The following is an 11,702-nucleotide window of genomic DNA, read 5'->3' as shown; positions in this document are numbered from 1 at the left end:
GGATAACTTGAACAATGACCTCATAGTAGCTTTGCATAGTAATAATTAAGACCATTTAGTAAATTACTGAGATTCCAACGTGTTAGTGGACACCTTACAGTCTTGGCCAATTTCACCCTTACACTAATCCTGCAACACTTAAATTATTATCCCCAATTTGCAGATAAGAAAATAGGCTCAGAAAAGGGATATGACTTGCCCAAGTTCATCTAAGTCGGTTAGAAGAGAGCTAAGATCCAAACCCAGATATGTCTGACCCTGAACCCAAGCTCTTTTCATGGGGCTATCTTATCTATTAAAGTTCATAGGAAGAATAGATAAAAAAAGAATCTTACCTAGAATCATTCACCTTTACTCTAATAGGTGAATTTGTGAAGTGTGGTAGAGACAAGTACTCACTAAATCTTCATTTCCTCCTCTACATTTCCCAGCATCCCCTGCAATTAGTCTGGGACTACGTGACGAGTTTTGGCCTATGAACTCTGAGCAGAAGTGACACATGTTATTTGTAGGCTGAGATAATTAAAGGCCAATGGGTTCTTCCATCCTTCCCTGCCCGTGTTTACCTCGGAGGCCACGTAATCCAGTTGGTATGAGTACAAGATGGAGGAGAGTTTCTAGTCCTTCATGAGATTTTACATACAGGACATATAAACCCTAGTGTGTAAAGCGAGGGACATTTGCCTTTTAGAGTTGTCTTTTGGACCAAAGGTAAACGGAACTGGATCAATCCTAATTGTTTATGACACATTTTGATCACTGGTCCTTGCATGGCCCACTTTTCTTTAATTTGCTATTTAGTTATTTTAAAGAATGCAGGCATTCATGAAACCACCTCTCTGAACTTTAAGATTTTGACAATAACCTTCCTCTGACTACATGGTCCTTCTGCTGACTCCTTCCGCTGCCTTCTGTCACACATGGTAACTATCATCCTAAATCCTATATTCATCATACTTTTGCTTTCCTTAATGTATGGTTTGATTGTATCTATGTGTATTCCTAAAACCTATGTGTTTATGGGTTTGTGTGTGCACATAGTCTCTGTTCTCCCATCTGCGAGACATAGTTGTTATGAAAATTAAATCAGACTATGTAAGTTGGACACTTAGAACAGACCCTGAAGTAAAGTAGGCACTCACTTAAATGCCAGTTTTCCTTTTTATTTCCCTTTTCTCAGTAGTCAGTTTCCTCAAAGACATTTTGTTAAAGGAGAAGTGTCATAGTATGATTTGAAATATCTAAGAAAAATTATACAATTTACCAAAGCAAAACACTTGAGGTGTAAGAAAGGTTTTCACTTTCTAGATGTTTGTTTTAGCAAACACAAAAATCTAACTCCTTGCCTGGTTGGAGAACAGAAGTTCAAGGGATATGTAATACTGCATCTCTGTCTGGATGTCTGGGGGAGCCAGTCAGTGACAGCAAGGAGACATCAAGACCTTGGGGGAAAGGGGACCTTGCCAGCTTAACCCTCGTGACACTCCAGGAAGAGAATTCAGCTGCAGACTGAAAGGAGACATATTTTTAAATGTGGGAGAGGAAATGTTCCAAGAGAATGTAGCTCAGAAGGGTGGGGAGGTTTCCTCAAGACTTATTTCAGATAATAATAATTAATAAGTTATTCCTAGAAGGAGGATAAATGTTGAGAGCAGCTGAGGAGGATGACTACTGCCCACTGGCTTATCCAATATCTTATTCTTTAAAAGAAGGTAGAAGAGAACTGTTAAATATAAAAGAGCAGATTAGATCAGCAGACCCACACAAAGAATACTTAAGGCTCAGAATTCTAGCCCAAAATCCACACCACCAGTGAGTGGAGTGGCCCAGGTGAGTTTTAATCAATGATTTTGATGAGAGGGAAGAGAAAATTATGTCAGCGGATGGAGGGCTTTCAGTAAGGGAGCAGATCAGGCTAGGGTTGCTCACTGTCCAATATGGAAGCCATCTCTACATTCATCTGGGCTCTTTCTTGTTATGGCTTCTGGTGAGAAAAACAATTTTAATATTTTGTAATATTATCACTGATAAGATCCACACGACAGAGTACCTATGTATCAGAATTATTCCACCATGTTTAGTTCCTTCTCTGATGAAAAGAAATGACAACTCAGCCTTGTAAAGAGTTTTTCATAGCAATGCTACCACAGGAGCATATCCACATAGCTGCCAATCCTACCAAATGCCCACTCCCCCTTCAGAGCCACCCACAATCTTCCAGCTGTATAATAGCGGAGCTCAAAGGAGCTTGAAGGCTAATCTAGTCAGAACCTTCAATTCCCAAGAGATAAAGCTGGAGATCAGATTTATCAGCCAGTGAGGGCCAGAGCAAGAACCAGATACCATGTTGCCTGAGTCCATTTGGGGTATTGTAACAAATTACCACAGACTGGGTGGCTTATAAACAGCAGAAATTTATTGCTCATAGTTCTGGAGGCCAGAAGTTCTAGATCAGAGGGCCAGCATGGTTGGATGAGGGCCCTCTTCCAGGTTTCAGACTTTTCATGGTATCCTCACATGGCAGAAAGGGTGAAGGAGCTCTCTGGGGCCTCTTTCATAAGGGTACTAATCCCATTAAGGGAGGGTCCACTCTCATGACTTAAGCACCTCCCAGAGGCCCATCTCCTAATACCATCACATTAGGGGGTTAAGATTCCAACATATGGATTTGGTGGAGTGGGGGGAACACAAGGATTCAAACCACAGCACAGGTCTCAACCTCCTATCAATCTTCCATATCATGGTCCTGATGTTAGAAGAACACAAGTATTTGCATGAAGATTCCTCCTTTTCACCCTCAAAATCAGATTAGAATGAAAGCCAAGGTAGGAGATGCCAGAAGACATAGGGCCTACTGGCCACCAAAGTTAGCATCCTCAGCAGGACTGCCAAAGGTGGCTTTTTCAGTCCAATTGAACAAGTTTCTGTGGGAGGCCCTGTGTGTGCAAGCCGTTGTGCTAGACATAGCTGGTGCCTGTGAAGATCGTAAAATCTGGTAAAATAAATAGAAATATACAAATACTTCAGAAAAAGTCTCTCATCCCCTCACTTTATCGCATTCCGTTTTGATTCCAAGGATTTGAGTGTTTTGATACTGAGGGCTGGCTGGAATCTAGGAAAACACTTTTCCATTTTGCATTAGTTTTTGACATCAGAGTACACGTTAGTGTGGAGATACCCAGGCAGGGCAGAAAGGACATTCTGGTTCCTGGCATTTATTAGCTATGTAGCCGTGGGTGAGTTGCTTCACTTTCAGGATTGCCAGATTTAACAAATAAGTATATATGGTGTCCAGTTAAATTTGAATTTCAGATAAGCAATGAATAATTTTTAGTATAGGTATGTCCCAAATATTCCATGGAGCAGACTTACACTCAACCTTACTCATTGTTTATCTGAAATACAAGTTCAGCTGGGCATCTTGTAGTTTATCTGGTGACTCTGTTCATTGTTTTGAGCCTGTTTCTTCATCCGTAAAATGGGGATAAAAAACCCCACCTTGACTGCATAATGAGGATTAAGTTAGGGTATGGGAAGCCTCAGTATACAATAGGTCCTCAGTAAATAATAGCTTTCCTCCACATTCCTACATCCTTGTGAGAGACACCAAATAGCAACTGGGATCCTGCCCAAGCTTTCTGGGACCTAGACTAGACAAATTTGGGAAAGAAAACAGAGATCCTTGGTTCAGCAACTCCACCCATGCCGGATTCCTTAACAGAACGTGTGGTTTAGAAATGAATGTCAGGGCTTATAGTAACAGGTGCTGTGTGTGCCTGCCCATCTGTGAGCCTAGAGGAGTGACTTCTGTGCTAAAAGAAAGAGAACTTAAAGGACCGGTGATCAGCATGCTGTTGGCTTTTAAAGTCAACTCTCCGGCAACTTCATGACACACACAAAAAATCAGAAATACAAGTGGGCATGGGATGGAGGTCAAAAATGGGAAATGAAAAACTGTAGGTTCTGGAGATTTCTATTTCTACAGAGATGAGCAATGGACCCAGGGATCATGGCCCAAACGCTCTGCTCAGCAAAGCCCATAAAGCAGCATGATTTTTGCCCATCTTGGGAGGTTGGTGGGTGGGTGGTAGAAGAACTAGAGCTTCAGAGAAGAGGAGAGAGGTTGCCCTCATGCCCCTGAGAGACTCTGACGCTGTGCGCTCATTCCATGAAGTTGGCACATGCACAGGTTGGCACCAGAGCTTATCCTGAGTCACCAGGAAACATAAGTCTGCCCTCCTGTGTTCCAGAAGCACCCCACCACTTAAGGTTGCAGAGGAGGGGCGTTCCATGTTGTCGGGTCTGTGATGTCACCTTGAGGGTCATGTTGTTGTTACCCATGGGCATGAATTTGTCATTCTCAGGTATCCATGGTTACATATGACTGGAAGCCAGAAGGCTCGCTGTAATATGTTCTGAGTTATGCTCACGTAAGCTCTACCTGAAAGACATCAGGCTGGGGATTGCATTTTCTAAAAAATCTATTCTGTAATGGGAAAGCAAGTTAGAGAAATGAAGTGTGTGGAGGAGAAAGGGGAATAGTACTTGTATCCCTTCTAGAAGAAGCTTGAAGTTGTAAGAATCGTGGTTGAAGGCAGCAGTTCCCCAGGTGTGATCTGGAGACCTCTAAGGTGCCTGAGACAATGTCAGGGAGTCCATAAGCTCAATTATTTTCAGAATAACTCTTGGGTGTTACCTACCTTTTGAAATTCTCTCACAGGTACGCAGTGATTTCTAGACGTTCCATGACATGGCTACAGTGATCTAAAAAGGCTATTGAAATCTTTCCCACTTTTCCCACTAAATATCTATGTGAAGCCGGATTTTCTTTATACACTTTAATCAAAACAATAGAAGGCAACATGCTGCATAAAGAAGCAGATGTGAGAACACCACTGTCTTCCACTAAGCTAGATATTACAGAGATTTGGAAAACAATGTAAGACAAAGCCATTCCTGCCACTAAGCATTTTTGGGACTGCGGTTATTTTTCATAAAAAAAAATCGTGCTTGTGTTCATATATAATGGGCTTATTTTTGTCCTTAGGTGAATTAATAACAAAAATTTAATAGGTAAATTATTGGTCATTATATATCTACATAAAACAAAGTCATTTGGGGCCTTCCATATTTTTACGAGTGTAAAGGTGTTTGATGACTAAAATGTTGGTTTAAGGGAAACAAAACAGATGGAGAATTATGAAAGTTCATGCAATTTAGAAAGAAAATTGGATGAGTCTTGTTGGAGTTGGAGACTATATTTGTTGGATTTGTTCTGAGAGCACTCAAGGGATACAAATAGGACCCAGAAGTAAAAGCCCAACAAGTGAATTTCAACCCAAGAAGAACTTTTCAGCGCTTCGAGCAATGCGGAGACAAAAGGGATAGCCTTGATAAGGAATGAGCTCCCCATATCTGGAAGGGTATAAACAGAGCCTGGCAAACCATCTGGTAAGGATATCGCAGAGAGGAAGTCAAGTAGCAGAGGAAGCTGGGGTAGAGGTGGGATGTGATATCTAAAGGCCTTTAAAACTGAATGGGAAGCCATCGGAGAGGGAGACAAACCATGAGATACTCTTAACCACAGGAAACAAACTGAGGGTGGCTGGAGGAGAGGAGGGGGTGTGGGGTAACTGGGTGATGGGCATTGAGAAGGGCACGTGATGTGATGAGCACTGGGTGTTATACACAACTGATAAATGATTGAAAACTACATCTGAAGCTAATGATGTACTATAGGTTGGCCAATTGAATTTAAACTAAAAAAAAAAGAAAAAGAAAAAGAAAAATTAAAAATAGAGTCCGTTTAAGATCCCCTACAATCTAAGCATCTAACTTAGGAAAGACCTAAAATGATTTGCATAAAAGTCAAAAGTACTTTTGGGCCCAACCCCAGCCACGGAGCTGCTTCCCAGTCAACCCGGGGCACTAAAAGAAATGGTTCTCCCAAACTGCCTGTAATAACCCCTCACATTTGCAATGGGCTTTGTGGTTGACACAACTCTTCACCTGCTTTATTCATGGCGACGCTCTCACCTGGCCCGTGAACCAGATACTTCATAGACAAAGCTCCCAGAGGCACCGTGAGTTGCCCCAAATGACGCAGCTGCTGAGTGGCATCTCCTTCTGGCATCAGGCCCTGTGTTCTTTCCACTGTGTCTCAGCCACCTGCCTGCTGGTCCAAGGATTGGGCGAGCACCCAAAATCAAAAGCCCAGCTCTGACATGTGCTCGCCCCTCCCCGTGTGGCTCCTGCGTCATGAAACTATTTACCTGGCCCGGCTCCTGCCAGGGAACCCAGTGCCGTGTTCCTGCTCAAGTCGAGGAGTCTCTTCCCCCTCGTCCCATGCCCCCCGCCCCCCTGCAAATTCCTTCTTGGGGGAAACCTGGACTCTTGAGAGGAGGCCTGAGCTGTTCAACTCTCCCGGGCACGCCGATGAGTCGTTTGAAGCTGAGTGCAAGCTTCACGTTCAGGAATCTCAGGAGTCGGGCGGTCACAGCCCAGGCCTGCAGGCGCGGGGTGCCGCCCCGTCTCTGCGCAGGGTGCCCTCTGCTCTGATGTTACCACCTCTTCTCAGTGGCACTTCCACCCGCCTGCAGCCATCCTTCCCTGGGCAGGGATCCCATCAGATTTTACAAGCCAGGCAGGGTCAGGCCCGGGAGAAACGTGAACGGCAATGCCCACAACAACAAAGGCAGCAGGTGGTTTACCTGAGGAGCCCGGGAGCCGAGCCACGTGCTGGCAGTCAGGGGGCACCGCTGTGAAAGCAGGGGGCAGGCCCGGAGCCGACCACCTGGCCGCCCGCCCACAGCACTCGCCCTGAGCCCGAAGGACAATCTTTGAAGAGAGACTTTGGTTTTGATGGGTTTCAAACAGCTACATGGCCAAGGTGCAGGCTTGTGAGTCGTGGGGGCGGCCAAACCTTTTCTGTAAAATAGCAAATATTTTAGGTTTTATGGACCCCAGTGGTCTGTGTTGCAACTATGTGACTCTGCGGTTGTAATGGGAAGGCGCCCGGGTGGCTCAGCGCTTGAGCGTCTGCTGTTGGCCCAGGGCGTGATCCCAGTCTTGGGATCGAATCCCGCATCGGGCTCCCTGCGAGAAGTCTGCTTCTCCCTCTGCTTATGTCACTGCCTCTCTCTCTCTCTCTCTCTCTCTCTCTCTGTGTGTGTCTCATGAGTAAATAAATAAAATCTTAAAAAAGCAGAAAGGAATTCTAGGATGCAAGGCACCTGGGTGGCTCAGTGGTTGAACATCTGCCTCCGGCCCAGGGCGTGATCCTGGAGTCCCGGGATCGAGTCCCACATCGAGCTCCCTGCATGGAGCCTGCTTCTCCCTCTGCCTATGTCTCTCCCTCTCTTTTTGTGTCTCTCATGAATAAATGAAATCTAAAAAAAAAAAAAAAAAAAGAATTCCAGGTTGCTCCAAAACCAAACACTTAATATTATCAGTCTTTCTAACTTTATCTGTAGTGGTATCTCAGTGAAGTTTTAATTTGCATTTCTGTGATAACTAATGTTGCACATTTGCTTTAAATTGCTACTTTTTGCCTTATTATTGAATTGTGAGATATGTGGACGTGTGGATAGATAGATAGATGATAGATAGATCATCTGTTCCAGGTGTACAACATAGTGATTCAACTTCTCTACAAGCTATGCTCTGCTCAAGGCAAGCGTAGCTACCATCTGTCATCCTACATCACTAGGACTATATCCCCTATGTTGTATCTTTCCTCCCCATGGTTTACTAGTCTCACTACTCGAAGCCTGTATTTCCCACTCCCTTTCACCTGTTTTGCCCATCTCCCCCATCCCCTCCCCCTCTGGCTTTTGATGAAATATAATTTTTCCATTTTTTCCTTTATGGTTAACACTTTTCTGAATCCTAAGAAATTTTTACCTATGCCAAGTTTGAAAAGGTTTTTCTCTTGTTTTCCTAGAAGACTTAAAGTTTTAGCTCACGTGTAGGTCTATGATCCTTTCAAATTAATTTTTTATTTTTGTGTGGATGTAAGAATGAAAGTTCATTAATGTGGTTATTCAGTTATTCTGGTGCCATCTATTAAGAAGATTATCCTCTCCCCATTGAATTTCCTTGGCCCTTTGTTGACAATCAATCAACCACATATTCTGGATTGACTGTTCCATTCCATTAATCTATTTGTCTATCTTTATGCCAATACAAAACTGATTACAGTTTTATATTAAGTACCAGGTAGTATGTGTTCTTCAACTTTGTTCTTTTTAGAAATTGTTTCGGCATTTTTAAACAAATCTTGGAGTTTATAAAGTCTGACATTTTTAATTGTGATTACATTGAATCAATAGATCAGTTTTGGGAGAATTGAAATCCTATATCAACTCTTCTAAAATTGCATATCTATCAATTTTCTTTACCTTCTTATTTTCTAACAATAATGTTTGATACTTTTCAACAAAGAAGGTTATATTCACTGCTGTCTTTATAGTTAGAGTTATTTATTATGTATTTGTGAAAGACTGTCAGAACAGGTTCCAGCAGTAGCCATAGCCATGCCTGTTCCCAAGCTTAAGCGATAATACAGCTAATCTTTCACCATTGATTATGATGTAAGTGGTAGGTTTTTATACCTGGTCATTATCAGACTGAGGAAGTTACCTTCTATTCCTAATTTGCTGAGAGTTTTTAAAATCATAAATGAGTGCTACATTCTGTCAAATGTTTTTTTCTGCACCTATTGAGAAAATCATATGCTTTTTCTCATTCTTTATAGGTTAAATGTTGGTTTTTAAATGCCAACCCAATCTTACATTCCTGAAATAAACTCCGCTGGGACATATTATACTACACTTATATTGCTGACTTCAGTACTTGAATACTTTGCTAAGGATTTTTGTGTCTGTATTTACTAGGGATATGAGGTAAGGTACCTGCCACTGAGGGGTTTCCTATGGCATGGTACTTTCAGTGCTAAAACTGGGACAGGCCCAGGAAAACTCAGATGGTTATTTACCCTAGATATTTGTCTCTGGTTACTAGTCTTTTTTTCACTTAATATCTTGTCTGGTTAATATCTTTGTCTTAATATCAAGACAATGCTGGGTCCATAAAATAAGTAAAATAAAATAAAATAAGAATGTTCTCTCCACCTCTCTTTTATGAAATATTTTGTAAAATTCCTTAATTGTTTGAGGAATTCACTAGAAAAGCCATTTATGCCCAGAATTTTCTCTGTGAACAGGTTTTTAGCCACTAATTCATTTTGGGGGTGGGGAGTGGAGAGGGAAATGTAGGGCTTTTTAAATTTTCTATTTCTTCTTGTCCCAGCTCTTCTTTTCCTTCCATATGTGAATGGTAGGCAGAACAATGGCCTCCCACAGATGTTAACATCAAAATTCTAGTACCTGCGAGCATGTTATGTCACATAGCAGAGGACAATAGAGTAGCAGATGACATTAGGGTTGCTAACAAACTGACCTCGAGATAGCAAAGTAATCTTAATTACCTGGAGGTGCCCAGCGCAATCACAAGAGTCCTCGTAAGTGGAAGAGGCAGAAAAAAGAGAACCAGAGAGACAGCAGCATGAAAAGGACTCGGTCCAATGTTGCTGGCTTTGAAGATGGAAGAATTGGTCTGGGAGCCAAGGAATGTAGGTGGTTTCTGGAAGCTGGAAAAGACAAATATATGAATTCGCCCCCAGAGACTCCAGAAGGAATGCTAATCCTGCTGATACCTTGATGTTGGCCCAGTGAGACACATTTCAGACATCTTACCTCTAGAATTTCAAGATAACAAATTTGTGTGTTGTTTTAAACCATTAGGTTTGTAATAATTTGTCACAGCAGCAATTAAAAACTAATATGGTATTCTTTTAATTTGTCCATTTTATCTAAGATGTCAAATTTATTTCCCTAAAACTGTATGTGATATAAGCTTATTAGCACTTTAATGTTCATAGGATCTGCACACAAAGACCCTCTTTTATTGCCAATATTGATAATTTCCATCTTCTCTTTTTATCTTGATCACTTACATTTGAAGTTTATTAATTTTACTGACTTTTTTTTTTTAAAGATTTTATTTATTCATGAAAGACACAGAGAGAGAAAGGCAGAGACACAGGCAGAGGGAGAAGCAGGCTCCAGACAGGGAACCTGATGTGGGACTCGATCCCAATACCAAGGATCACACACCCTGAGCCAGGGGCAGGAGCTCAACCTCTGAGCCACCCAGGTGTCCCTACTGACCTTTTCAAAGAACAAGCTTTTAATTTATTTTTTGTTTTTTTTTAATCTGTTTCTATTTCATTTACCTCTATTCTAGCCTTTATTATTTCCTTCCTTACACTTATTTTGGCTTAAATATGCACTTCTTTTTCCATTTAGATAATTTAGATAATTGGTTTAGACCCTGTTGAAGACAATTCACCTTGAGTATCTCTGCACATCTTTTAAACTGAAGCATTGGCTGCCTTGGTTCTGGACCATCTTTCCAAGGTGTTTGTGTGGCAAACAATTATGGAGAATATAGTGTCTCCTGCCAAAGTGGAAGGCAGGTGTGTTTGCTGTTCAGTATAATAAATATAATGTCTCCCTCTGGGGCAAAGGTCACATGCGCTTCCATCCATTATAAAGGATCTAGATTTCCTGAGCTTGGGATTATTTTCCTGTAATTCAACCTGCTGTATATTTGGGTGTCATTTGGCCCTTTCTTCATCACCATGTGAGAATTGGGACTCAGGGAATCATCACAAATGCCGACATTCTGGCTTCCACTATTGCTGTACAAATTGACGTGCTCCTTTTTTTTTTTTTTTTTAAGATTTTATTTATTTATTTATTCCTGAGAGACACAGAGAGAGGAGCAGAGGCCGAGACATAGGCAGAGGGAGAAGCAGGCTCCTTGGGGAGCCTGATGCAGGACTGGATCCCAGAACTCCAGGATCATGCCCTGAGCCTAAAGCAGACGCTCAACCACTGAGCCACCCAGGCGTCTCTAAAGTGCTCTGTTTCTGATCCAATAGCGTCATGTCTCCTGCCAGCATTCAGGAAAATGCAGCAACTAATTTGGTAGCTTGCAAGTAGGGAAAAATCTTGGGCCAGTCACAGAACTTATGGACTTTCTTCTTTTTTAATATAAACATTTAAAACTATTAATTTTCTTATAAGTACTGTGTTAGCTACATCCCACAAACACTGAATTTTTGAAATTATCAGTTCAATATATTTTCTAGTTTCCCTTGTGATCCTTTTAGTGACCCGTGAGTTATCCAGAAGTACATATACGCATATGTAACATGTGGTACATAATGCAGCCTGTATCTGAATGTCTCGTGTGTACCTGAAAGGAATATGTAGTCTCCTATCATTTGGTGTAATGTTCTCGGAATTTCAATTACATAAAATTGATTAGTAGTATTGCTTGGTATTTATAACTGATATGTATACTACCTTTCCATATATCTCACCAATTACTTAAGTAAAAATGTTCAACACTACAGTAAAAACCATAGATTTTCCTATTTCTTTTTTTAAATCTCTAAGTTTATTTCACAAAGTTTATAATCAGATGTAGATACATTTGCAAATGTTAGGCCTTCCTGAAAAGTTTACCTTTTATCATTATGAAACATTCCTTTTTATCTATAATAATAATCTTTGTGTTACTATAGTTAATCCAGACTTTTTATACTTAGAGCTTGCCGGGTATATTTTTTCTAT

This window comes from Canis lupus, chromosome 11 (assembly GCF_011100685.1).
Source record: "Canis lupus familiaris isolate Mischka breed German Shepherd chromosome 11, alternate assembly UU_Cfam_GSD_1.0, whole genome shotgun sequence".
Lineage (NCBI taxonomy): Eukaryota > Metazoa > Chordata > Mammalia > Carnivora > Canidae > Canis > Canis lupus.
The sequence above is the reverse complement of the archived record's forward strand: the minus strand, read 5'-3'. Positions refer to the sequence as shown.